Source organism: Malus domestica, chromosome 13, assembly GCF_042453785.1.
Source record: "Malus domestica chromosome 13, GDT2T_hap1".
Classification (NCBI taxonomy): domain Eukaryota; kingdom Viridiplantae; phylum Streptophyta; class Magnoliopsida; order Rosales; family Rosaceae; genus Malus; species Malus domestica.
The window spans coordinates 16,747,440-16,761,189 of record NC_091673.1 but is presented as its reverse complement, the minus strand read 5'-3'; the positions used below and the strand labels follow the sequence as shown (position 1 = coordinate 16,761,189).

General features: G+C 37.0%; 1 long non-coding RNA gene across 1 annotated transcript; it reads right to left on the bottom strand.

Moving 5' to 3' along the window:
• Positions 1-283: 283 nt before the first annotated feature.
• LOC108175122 (uncharacterized) lies at positions 284-3,216 on the bottom strand. The gene is made up of 5 exons (XR_001791947.3): positions 2,759-3,216; positions 2,600-2,673; positions 1,050-1,137; positions 805-904; positions 284-623 (listed from the first exon to the last, which is right to left on the bottom strand). It is a non-coding gene; the product is annotated as an uncharacterized lncRNA (long non-coding RNA).
• Positions 3,217-13,750: the final 10,534 nt, after the last annotated feature.

The window sequence follows — 13,750 nt, the reverse complement described above, 5'->3', positions numbered from 1 at the left end:
TTAACTGTGACAAAATAAGCGCCACAAAACATAAAAGCCAATGACCTATAAGTTCTTCACATAACAAATGTATAAGTGAGGAATTTATCATCACCCAATTTGATCCTAGAATTCTATGGTTGATAATAAGTGAGACTGAAAGTGTCGCACATTCCTTTGATGACATGTGGCGCAATTTGTGTCACATGTGTCAAAATCATAAACCTATTCGGAACAATTCGTGACTTACCAAGTACCACATATTCCCTACTTCATCATCTAGAATTAGAATTCATAACAAATATGAGGCAATACTTTAGTTAATCACATTTCATTGATCAATAAGTTAGATTACATCCAATACATACACCAAGTGTATATCTCAAAAGCTAACATAGGCATCCTAACACCTCTAAACATATTGAGATGCTAACAAGATCCAAGGCATTGAGTCGGTAACAAAACAGGTATACTATGTGCATATTTGAAACCAACAACAAAATACATAATATAAATCATCAGCCATGTCATGGTCTTTAGTTCAGCACATGTATCATTGTCATTTGAAAGATCACCATCACTACCTCAAGTGCTTCTTGAATACTTTCTCCTTTAACTCCATCCTTCTTTTTCTTCATCTTATCCTTACATAATAAAAGAGAACAAAATAAACATTGGTGTCTCGAGAATAGCATTGAGAATTTGAATAACAAAAGAGAAGAAAATAAGAATTCAAGGAATAGTTTACAGTAAGAAGAACAAAACATAACAGACGAGCCTATCTAAATTACACAATGAGTTTTATATGTACTTTAATTTCATTACCTTGCAAGCCTTCCTTGCATGTTGGATGAAATGGTTTTGCCCCTCCCTTGTGGAAATACTTTTGTTTCTTACGATTATATGAATTTTGCTTGAAAACATCCTACATTAAAAGGCCATTAATTAACAAGAAAAACATATCTAGTTTCATACCATAGACTACTTATTCACTGTAATTTTAAAACATTCAGCTTTTATAAAGATCAAATTGATATCACTACCAATCAAGGCTAAATTGATGTCACTACCTCTAGATATGTTGTTGGTCTGCCCTTGGCTTGCAACCCTTCAGTTGTGCTATCATATCCTCACTTTCCTTTTGCGTATCTAATTTCACTAATTTATCATAGCCTAGTTAGTAAGTTATCAAGACTCCAAATGTCAGCACTAGATAATCTACTAACAAAAGATAAAATTAACAAAAAACTACTTAAATTATAATTAAACTTCTAAACCAATCTGTGATTGCAAGAATATGAAGATCTGCCAAAATTTAATAAAAACCCAACTCCAACACCATTCCTAAAAAACAATAAGACCAAACTCTAACTTAATATAGAAAAAAAAAGGTGAATAACATATTGGTTTTCCAAATTCAATATCCTTCAAAAGGTGAGTTCTGGAAATTGTGGCTATCACTTAAGTTACCAAGTATGTTGATAAAGTGAGATTAAGATGAAAATACTGAAAGCAGAACAACCCAAAAACTTGCAGAGTATAAAACCTATACCAACAACATCTTGATTTAAAAACACAATCAAGAGAACTACCCTTGTCAAAAACCATGACCAACTTGCAAACAACACAATCACAACAACAAATTACTTTGGAAATAAAAATATTAGTGTGCTTAATACAAAAAATAGGCAAAAGATGCATAAAGAAGATCTAAATCAGTATACCATTTTCGCATGCAGATAAAGTTTTCAATAATTAAAATTTTACTCTGCACTAGATATCATACAACTAAAACCAAACCAACTTTGGTATTACAAAGGTGGTTGTGCTCTTACTAAACAACCTAATTGATATATTCACCTGAGGTAATGGCCTCTAGCCAATAGAAGAACAGAAAAAACACATTGGATGAATTTTGAGCAAGTCATATGGTCACTAGTTGGAAGATCACTAGTTGGAAGAATTACTTAAAGATCAGTGCAAAGTCATAATAACCAAACTATGACATAAGCTTTCAACTATTTTGTATCTAACGTAAAAGGAAGTAAAAGCCAATGCTTAAACAGAACTGAGCAACTGAAAAAATATATAGGAGAAATATATGTGTTTCTTAAATCCTTCTTTATATAGTTTTTCATGGTTTTCTAGGACTCCAAATAATAACACGAATAAACAGAAAAGACATTGCCACTAATAATTAGAAGAAAGAAAATCATCTATGATGGGGGAAATCATTCTGCTTGCCCAAGAGACCATTTTCAATCTTTTTCAAATGTAGAGCACTTAAAAGAATTATGGTTCAAATTTTAGAGCAATTCAAAGCCAAATCAAACAACTTTCCTTTTCAATAAATGGTATCACCAACTCAAAATTTTTTACCTTCAATCACCATGTAAAACCAATAAGCCCCAAAAAAAAAAAAAAAACCAACTTGCAAGTTCATAACAAACAAATAATTGAAATAGAAAGACCAAGTAAAACAACTTATTAAAGCCTCCATATGTGCAAATAAATCATTTGAATAATCCCCAACGATTACCCAGAATAAAATAGCCAGGGACAAATACATATAATCTCACAAGGAAACAGAATGTAGCAAGAAAAAAGAAGAAATTCTTACAAGTTTCTTTGCTAAAGTTATTGATTAATGTTCCTTCCTTCAGTTTTTTTGTTTGTAAATTTGTGAATGTAAACCTGCAAGTTCCAAAAACAAATAGAAAAAGCCAGGGATATATATATTATTTATATATAAATCTAAAAATTAAAAACCAAAGTTTACCCAATTAGAGTCCTTGAAAGATGGATGAAGAGGTCGAGGGCTGCTGGCGTGTTCAATTTGGAGGCAATTACCTGCAAATCCAAAACCCTAAGTTAAAAAAATGATAAAAATTGAATTCGTTAACCATTTGGCCACATAGTAGTCTCGTAGGCGTGGAGAAATTTGGCATAGATTTATGTAGTTGGTGGAAAGGGTTTCTATGGTTCTTGGGTTTTCAGTGGTGGCGCAAGAAACTGGAAGAAGGTTGAGACGCGATAGGGTGTGGATTTGGCTTGTTGGTTGAATTGGTCTCTAAGGTTTTTGGTTGTGGAGTGTGATAGATAGCGAATAGATGAGAGAGGGTTTGAGCATTTGGCTTAGAAGACCCGGTAATGTCGCGGTAGATAGAGAAGAAGAATAAGAGATGCGTTAGTTGGCTTGGGTCATGGCGATGAGAAATGGGAGAAGTCTGAGAGACAGAGAAAGTGAAAGTGAAAAAGAACGGTTTAGAATTTAGATGGGCTTTCTCAAATTTGTTTAATACTTTACCATGTTTCTTTTTTCTTTTATTTATTTATTTACTGTTGGAAGAGTGATGAATCACTTTTGTCACTGAGAATACACATATGTGACCCTTTTGCAATTCCTCACATATCATACTTCGTTAGGGCATCATTGTTCCTCACCATAGATTTTAGTAAGGACTTCAAAAAATTAGTATCACCACTTTTTCATCTTAAAAGCTATAAAATAATTTTAAGTGACACTTATGATTTTCATCACTCCATTCTAGAATATGTGACGTATTTATCTTCACCTAAGTGTTCTCAAATTTCATACCTAAAAAACTAGTCATGCGTGACGCTCTGAACAATTCGTCACATATAGAAAAAATAGGTCACAAATTTTTGGATGCCACATAAAATGTGGTCACCTATTCCATGTTTTCTTGTAGTGTAAAAAAATATAATAATTAATTTACAAGTGCGAAAATGTGAAATAATATGCAAACGCTCATGACCGCATCCTTTACGCTTTGAGGATGGGTACATCGTCCTTTGAATTTTTAAAACTATACAAACCCTAATGAATAGTATTAAAAGGAAGTTCAAAATAAACCAATATCATTTTCCTTGGTGATTGATGAAAATTGAAGGGTTTTATTGTAAAAAATGTGCAAGGTTTCATCAACCTTGAAAAGCAACTCCTTTCATTTTGCATATCCTTAAACATTTGGTATTTTGTAGTAATGTACTAATGTTTTTTTCACTAGACTCTTATGTTGGGGAATGTAATACTTAAAAGACAAATGTTCCTTTTATGTTTTGAAGTAATATTTATGTGATAAGTGGCCCACTCGGTGCGGTTATACTAGTCTTTCCTCTCCAACTACAGATGTATTGAAGGCTTCCTCGAGAATCATGCTTGAGATTTGTGGAGATTATTTTATAGAAGGAAAAAGCAAACAACAATGGGAGTTCTCTTTGTCATTTTGCATGCCAAAGTCAAATTTCGGTGAATCAGTGGAGGCTGCCAAGCTTGGCATGGAGCTCATTTGGTGGGTTTATTTGTTTCATTAAAAGTTCCACAACTTTTCTTGTGTGCGGCTTTCTCTGTGGTCGAAAGGGGAATTATTCTTTATGATTTTGGACTTTGTTTCTTCAAAGTTTTCTCCTATTTATGGTTCACAGTCATGTTTGTGCGTACTTGCCAAATAAGATAATAGCCAGATGCAGTTCGCGATTTTTCTTGGCTGGCGAATATTGATTGCTCTCCACGACGCTAGGCGAACAAAGTTAAATTTCCTTAACCATTAGGCCTACAGGCCGAAGCTCAAGGAAACTGGAGGGCTGTGTTTAGACCCAAAATTACATCATCGGCCCGTGCAATTAAGGCTGTTGAGTAAGCATAGCCCCCAACCGTAAGATCGAATAGTGAAGATCGTTTTGTTATTATTGAAGGATAATATTATGATAATTATCTTTTAATGATAATTAAGATGAGATATGTATCTCCAAGCTGGAAACACGGTAGCACAATTCAAGTTGATTTTCGATGTTTGGCGTGTGAATGTGTAGGTGGGATTAGTTTGGTTGACTGACAGATTCAAGTGGTATGTTGCAAATTGATTATTATCCATTTAAAGTATGGTGATAATTAGTAAACAAATGAATTTGGAGTTCACTTAGACGGCTGAAGGTTATTATGCATGCATGCATAAAATTATAAAGTGATGGTGGAATAAAGAGCAACCCTGAATATCCTTGGCAGGATGCCAAGAATCTAGTCGGACAAATTGCATTAGATTGGAACTCATGGGCTTTGAAAGGATGGGAAAGATAGGATCAAGTTTGAACTTTTTGATAGTGCATGATTGCACCTGGTCAGATTTGGTGGAAAGATGAGCGGATTGCCGTGATGCTTCAGTTTGAAATGCATGGCTAAGAGATAAACTTGCATGCTAATTATTTGCATGCCTTGGTTCCAGCATGTGGAGATCATCAAATACTTGGATAATGATGGACAAAATAAGGAGAAAATGAGATAAAGATGGAGATTTTAAATTGGTTGGATAATTCCATGATAACTCCAAGCATTTGGTTGAGTCTGATCCATGCCAAAAATCTCATGCAATATTCAAGGATCAAGTTGGCGCGTCCCTATAAATACAGAGGCAGTGGCAACGAGAAAGACCCCTTCCAATTCAACACACAAAACTGCCTTGCGCAAACTCTCGCTCTACGCGAAACCTCTCAACAACCTTGAGATTTTTATTTTCCTTTTTCCGCCAACACATCTTCATTTTGGATAAACAGCACTGTGAAGGCAACCGGCGAACATCTTCAGTTTGGATAAATAACACTGTTGTCATATAATTAGCTGACCGTGAAGCACCTTCAGTTTGGATAAACAACACTGCGATGAGGTCGACTGGTTATCTATCCAAGTCTTGGTCGAGAAGGATTTTCGAATCCTTATTGGCAGAGGTCATTTCATTAGCTTTCTCAGCGAAGTGAGATGTTACAGGTTACTATATTCGGCCCATTGAAAACCGAATTTGATATTGAACTTTGCAGAATTAGCAGCCTTGTCTTCAGACTCTAGAACCCGAAGGTCAAGAAGTGTTCCTTCCTCGGTCGCAGTCACAAGATCAAAAAGTCAGCAGCTCGCCCAACGCAACATCAACACATTTTACTCTTCGGTCGTGTTCGGCCGACGAGTTGGCACGCCCCGCACACAACCGAATGACGTAGTTAGCTTTTTAATTACTCGGCTTGCGTGCCACATAGACTTGGTAGTTTTTAGGGTCAACAAATATACATAAATATGTTACAAAGTTAGTAGCAAAATATAATTTATTTATAATATAATATATTCTTTTGAAATAACATTGTTTATTTATATATTATGTAGTAAATTTAATTAATTAATACAATATTTAATAAATTTAACTAATTTCGTCTACCCCGTCTAGGCGGTAGGCTTCAGCCTGCCGTCCGACTAGCGCCTAGCATTTTTTAGAACCTTGCTTTTAAGGTTCACTCAAGGCCTATATAAATTGGCCGAAGACTAAGCGTTTGGATCTCGAAGAGTAAAATTTCACTAATTTGTTTACAAAGCTATTGTAATTCATATCAAATTATATATATAAGATCACTATAGTGGATGTAGCTCGTTTTTTAGGGTGAACCAACAAATCATGTTGTCAATTTTTTAATTTTATAATCCTTAATCCACTAATGGTTGACCTTACAAGTCCTTGTTGACCTCCCAGTTTTGAGTGTTAACAGTTGGCCTAGGCGGCACCTAGCCAGTAAACGGTGGCTTGCCCTTGAGATTAAGCCGTAATCGAGTGAGAATGGGAAAGGAAGTAGATGGGACAACGACCTAGGTGGGAGCTTGGACGACCTAGGTGGGCGCTGGGTGGCTAGGCAGGGTTATGATCGACCTATTAGGTTTGCGTTTTTCTTCTTTTTAACTCTTAGACTTTCTCGAGCGCAAAACACTCTGTCTCTTTGCTACAACAACACCTACTTCTACGCCATTAATCACTAAGTGAGGAAATCAAAGGGTCTATATGAGCAAATCAAAGAACATGAGGAAAAATACGAGATTGGAAGAAGAGATTTAGCAGATTGAAGAACATGCCCTCGCCATCGACCTATCGCATCTTATACCAGTCACCAGGTTTGCAATCTTATCCCTTGTAAATTGCAGGGAGTGAGGACATGGATCTTTCTCTACACAACCATTGTATTGCGGAAACCCTTATGTTATTCTGTTTAGAATGCATGTAATAAAATCTAAGGCCACGTTTAGTTGGCTGTATGGAATTGGGCATTCAAGAGCTTTGCAGCTTTTCTTCTAGCAATTTTTCTTTTTTCTTGAAAGCTGGGGCTTTCTCATACAATGGAAGGGATATCTTTTCGTTTTCTTTTTGCTCCTAAATGTTAACAACACTTATCCAGTGTAGTAGATTAAAAATTAGGGTGCATATCTATAAACATTTTACAAAATGATTTTTAAATAACTATTTTATAAACCGAAAATGAAAAATAGTATTTTGTATTTGATGTAGGCATAATTTACTGAACAATAAAGGTGGCAAGATAGAGAAAATGAGGTGTGACACATAGTGAGAGAAGAGAGAGATGTGAAATTGTAAGGTGGGTTCTATTCCCATTGTGCATTTATTTACAGTAGTAGGGAAGGTTAATTCCTTACCCTTTTAGGATTACAGTTCTAATAGGATATTAACTACTAAAGGGAATATTCAAAGATAACCCTAGATACAATGGGATTGCTCTCGCGCGATATCACTTAACTTCAGAGTTCCGATGGAATCCGAAGCCAGTGAGCTCCCAAAAGGCCTCATGCTAGGTAGAGATGGGAATATACATATAAGGCTTACATGATCCACTCCCCTGGGAGATGTGAGATGTTACAAAAATGCTTTTAATCGTAGGGAAAAAGAGTACATTAAGATCAAGTGAGTATACTTTTGGATACTCCCCATGAGTTTGACAGAACTTCGAAATGAGAATTACAAGCATTGCATATGAATAGTTAGGCATACCAATTCCTTTGACAAGCTTCTAGAAGGTTGACTTCGGCAGTGATGTCATGTAGAGGTCGGCAAGGTTGTTTGGGATCGGCTTGCATGACTTCAATCTCCTGATGCTTTGCTGATGTAGATGTATACGCCATATGTCTTGGCGTTGATTTTGTTGATGTATCATGGCTTGGTAGGGTTGATACATGTGGCATAATCTTCATGGATTGTCGTTGGGACTCAACGATGGATGAAAACAACAAGTACTTCGAATATGCTCAACAAGAACTGCTAACCATGTCTCACTTGTGGCATAGTGAAATGGGGTGAGTCTTGAAACGATTCAAAGATTTTGCAACTAAGGTCATATCGTGGACCTCTAAGATATTGTGATATTCGTAACGGTAAAGACATAACCATTCGGGGATTTTGCCTTGTACGGGTTTGATAAGTAACCTGCATCAGCATAACAAACAAGGTAAGCATCATTCCGAGGATCAGGGGGGTTGGATCTACTCGAGATGCGTTAGGATTTGCACAAATTCGTAGTACCTTCACGGTAGGTCTTTAATACCAATTCAGTGGTTGTGTGTAGGCATGATGCTGCATCTTTACCCATAGATCAACAACGAATGAGATGTCATGTCTAATACAATGAGCTAAGTACAACGAGCGCAAAGTTGAGCTTAGATATGGAATTTTGGATCAAAGGTCTCATTTGCATATAACGTATGGACAATCATAGGTATACTCTAAGGTAAAACATTCGGGGTGTAGTTCGACTAGTAAACCAAGGTACCGTCAGAACAACGCTTGAACTTCAGGTCAAGGCATAAACAAGTTTTCCTAAGATCCTTCATCTCAAATTCCGTCTTCAGGTGCGAGGCAGTTTTCTTAAGCTTTTCTAGAGTCTTAGTGAGATTCATATTAACGACATAAACTGTAACTTTAGCAATTCGAAATAAGACTTCATTGTTTAACACGCAAGGGCATTCATTCATATCCCTGACTGATCAAATAATCACTTAGACGGGTATACCACATCCGCGAGATTGTTTCAATCCATAAGTGAACTCCTTAAACGAGTTAAGAAGGTGTTCCGACTTCTGTGGTTTGGAACTATTTGAACCAGTCCATGTAATTCTTCGAGAACTTAAATGTAAATCTCCGTATCTATATCCTCATGGAGAAAACACTAACCACATTTCATAATGATGTTATCAACCACATGACATTTAAGAGAAACCTTGCGTCGTAAGGTGTGCATCATATCGCTCTATTTTATTCATCTCATAACGCTTCCTTTCCCACTTGTAACACAACAGGGTTACCTTGGGCGATGTAGGAACGATAAGTCCAAAATACACTTTGGTAAGGAATTTGACCTCGATTGTAATTTCAATTGTCCAATCAGTTCTACGCTGTCATTTAATCAATGGAACACAGTTTGATATCGTTGCTTTTCATTTATGTCAGTAACTACCATATAAGTGAAAACATCATTGATGGTAATCTCATTTCAATTCCGTTAACTCATCCAATTTAGTATACTGGACCAAGAACTTCAAGTCTCGAGAATAATCCGGATTAATCTCATGAGATGGAAATGATTTGAAATAGCGATTAGTTAGGATACATTGTTGTTTTGTGACCTTTCTCTTCTAGGGAAGTGAATTTTATGGATCGAGTGATCTGTCGTACTCCAGGCCAAGACAGATTGATTGGCTATCCGCCAGTATACCAGATCGTCCAACAGGGGCGGCACACCCTCTAGGGATGTTGACTCGATGTCCGTTAAGTACGTCTATCCTTGCAGGCATGTTTGCAGCTGGTATATGATCTCGTCACTTTAGCTAGATTAGAGGAATATGTCTAGAGCAACATTATGAAAGCTAGAATTCATCGCACTTGTTTATCACACTTGTGCAGTACGAAGACCGAGATGAGACATAATGGGTAATGGTAAAGCAAATTCACGTTGTTCTGCAGGAACGTTGACGTTCTTATCTCCCCTTAACGACAGGAAGACTATCTTATTGAAATGACAACCCACAAATGAGCGGTAAAGAGATCGTATGCAAGGGCTCTATGAGAGCTAGTGTGAAGGAGAATCATAATCGACAAAGATTCAAATTCTTCTTTGAGGACCCATGTTGGTACGTTGCGGTGGCGTAACTTGGCACATGGAATGCACACCCAAATACGTAAATACGAAAAATGTCAGGTTCGTACCCAATAACCAACTGTAATGACAAATAAGTTAGGTGGCAATGGGCCTTAAGGTGGACCAACATAACTATGTATAAGATTGCATAGCCTTAGGCAGAAACCAAAAACTTGGTACGTTCACCAAAGTCTGGGCAATCATTTAAATTGCGCTTTATGGTCACTATGTAGGCTATTTGGGGGTGAACATGGGAATTCGATGTTCAATTATAAACCCAAAAGACATGTAACACTTTATAAAAAATCATCGATATAAACTGTTCGGCATTATCTAGTCTCTCGGACTTTAAGGGATAAGTAGGGTGGTGAACCCTTAATCGGCTAGGGGGTTTAGCAACAATGTGTGTGGACAAGCATGTGACCAATTTGTTGATTCATCAACCAAAACCCTAAGTATTTATATGGTCCGCATTTTGGTTGGATTAGTCCATATATATTCCCTTGAATCCATTGTGAAAAGAGGCTCGTTTCATATTTTTGTGAGGGATGATTTAGAAAATCAATTTTCCTAATGAGCAGGCTTGGCTAAGTGTGCTTGTAGGCATAAAATCCATACTTTGGGTAAGGAGATGCGTTGTAGCATCATTGTTCGACCTAAGTGTCCCAAATGGTCGTGCGAAAGTAAGTAAACTGCTTAATCCCTAGGCTTTATGCCAGCCACATGTGGTGTGTTTCCAGTTGGGAGATAACCCATTGGCCCCAAATCAAAGCTTCAGGCTCATTTTCGGAGGTGGTGTAAAGATATTTCACTCTATTTTCTTCATTGGTTTCATTCATGATCATTGTCATCTTGAATATCCTTAAGAAAACTCAACGATGTTCTTCCGAAATAGATAGAGTATAAGGTCTTTGACATGGTAATTAAGTACCATTCATACAACGAGCAGCGTGTCAATGCTCTTAATCAGGTTGATAAACCTGAAGTCATTGCTAGATATGTGATTTAGGTATAAAGTTAGTGTGCATAATATTGCATTCATCCAGACAACTAACTTTTCCACATTCCTACCTAATCACGTGTTTAATTGAATTCGGTCACATGTATATAAGAAACATGATTCAATTAACTCATATTCGAGGATAATATCAATAAGATTATCCATAACTAAAACATACATTGAACTTGAATCCAAGAACATGGAAAAATGTTCACAAAGTAAACCAAAGTTACTAGGGTGGATTTGGCCAACAAGGCCATTCATGTCAAAATTCTGCTCTTCCAACGGTGTTTGGTGGAACAAAATTAGTCTCACATATTGACTATTAGAATGGTACTCCTCAACAACATTGGTAGGGGAATGAACAGGTGCATAACCAATGATCTATTCCATCAAGAAGGAAGTAGATTCTGCAGGGTTGATGTTCGGGAATATTATCCCTTATTCTTGAAGTTTTAGGTCTTAGGTACCAAGGATCACGCTTCGGGTATGATGCCACACCTTGGCAGGCCTTGATTCCACCATAGGTTGTAAAAAACAAGCTCGAAATTGGATTGTGAGAGAGACAGACCTAGAATTGGGTTTGATAGGCTTCAGCCGAAGCTAGAGTAGTTTGTTTGGTAGGCCTCTGTCGAAGCAGAGCAATACTGTTTGGTGCATCTTTACCAAAGCAGAGCATACCCTTCATTGCATCCCTGTCAGGGCATCACAATTCGATAGGCTTTGACCGAATTGGGTCGAGACATTCGGTAGACTACAACCGAACTGGGTTTATACCATTTGGTAGACTTTACCCGAAGCTAGGTCTATACTTTTCTTTCACGTTTGTGGTAGTAATTAGATCCGAGAATTTGCTAAACTTCTGTTTTCCACACTGCTGCTTCACGAGCGAGTTAGAAACATGGAAATACAAGAAAAGTATTCTCCAGTCAAAATTCGATCGGATTTATAAACTTCAGAATTGTACTCATTCATGGACGTAATCATTGTTTGGTTCAGGAACTGTTTTTCATGATTAGACGGTCCATAGGAGCGAGCCAAAGAGCTATGGAATCCTCGTTCGGGAGGTACTTTCGTTTGTAATGTTTCAGGCATAGACCTTCAAATGAAGATCAAGGCAGAGGTTTATTCAGCTTTTCCGAGCCATTGTTGGCTGTAATAGTTTCTCAGGTTTTTGATAGTCAAGTGGAGATTCACGTCTTGTACCCACATAAAGTGGTTTCTATTAGAAACGTCCAAATTAGAAAAATCGAAATTATGACGGTTCAACAATCCACTTAATTGGAGGGAACAAGATTGTGATTGGTGCTATGGGAATGAATCATCCATAAGCATCAAAATCAAAACATTCAGGTTTTAAGACACGGTATACATGAAAAATTTGGGTTTTCATGGGTGTATTGTTTTATGAAAACTTTAGGTTTCAAAGGCACTAAATTTGAAACTACAGGTTCAATTTAGTTTATGAATGTTTAGTTCATAAAAGAGAGGTTTCTGCAAGAACACAGAATGCAATATGCTGAGTTAATTGTAGTGGGTTTGAGTTACTTTAGGAACTTAAGTGTGAGCGCTTCAGGACTACGAAAGGATGTTAACGGTTCAAAGTAAAGAAATAAATTATTGAATCGTTAATGTCTAAAAGTGATATTCAAGTCAATAATTTTGAATTAATTATCAGATTAATGGACTGCATGTCACTTTTAATTAATTCAATAGCTCGGGACCATCTGGGGTCAATTGTAGAAGCAAAATAAAATTTGTCTTGGCCCATTTATTATTTAATGTTGGCTGCATGCCACACAAATAAATTAGGCCCAAATGGGGCTCGGGTGGGCAACCACAGCCCAAGTTGCATTGTGGGCCAAATCAAGAGGGAAGCCCAAATTAGACTTGGTTCAGGGAAAAAAACACAACACATGTTGCTGGTTCCCTAACTGTGAGCTAGTGTGGGCTTTGGGGAAAACACCCAGCTTCAGGCTGGCTGCAAGGGGTAGGCCACGACTGCTGTGCAGTCCAAAATGGTTGCAGGTTTAGCGGGCCAAGGGGAGAGGGGTAGAGCCCAACAATGTTAAGTTGCTGGCTTTGGACTAAGGCGTGAAAGAAGCCCAGTAGTGTTTGCTGCTGAAGTTAGGCCAAACAGAGAATGAAGCCTAACAAGCTTGTTGCTGACTTCTGGTGTAGGTTGAGGGCTGCAGGCCCAGCTTGTAGAAAAACATCTTCGGCCAAAGGCCTGGTGGTCTCGCACACTTGTAGCAAAGCCCAGGGGGTTGCTGTGGTCTAGATGAAGCGGGCCTAAGCTACTAGCTTGGCTGGGCTTCGACTTGATTTTTCTGTTCTTATTCTTTTTTATTTTCTAATAGATTTTAAGGTTTGGAAAAACCCAAAATTTGCTTCTAATTTATTTCGATGCTTTGACTCACAAATTCCACATAGCAAAAATTGCGTAATGCATGAAACGTATATATATTGACAAATATATGAAACATATACAATATATATTGGAAGGAAAATATAAATGTAGGGGTTTCATGCATCATGGGGAATATTTTCATGCTTCATGGTCGTTTCAAATATCTTCCTTTATTTTAAGGGTACCTGATTGGCAAAAAACAACAAAAGTCTTTGAATTTGTAAAAGACCCTTCTCGAAAAGTCGAAATTGCATCTCCAATGCGTTGTATCACGTTTAACACAGAAAAATTAAATTGAATCAATAGCATGTAGATCAATTCAATAAAATAATAAATTAATCATAAAAAGAATGATTAAAACGTAATACTCCTCTAATTGAAGAATA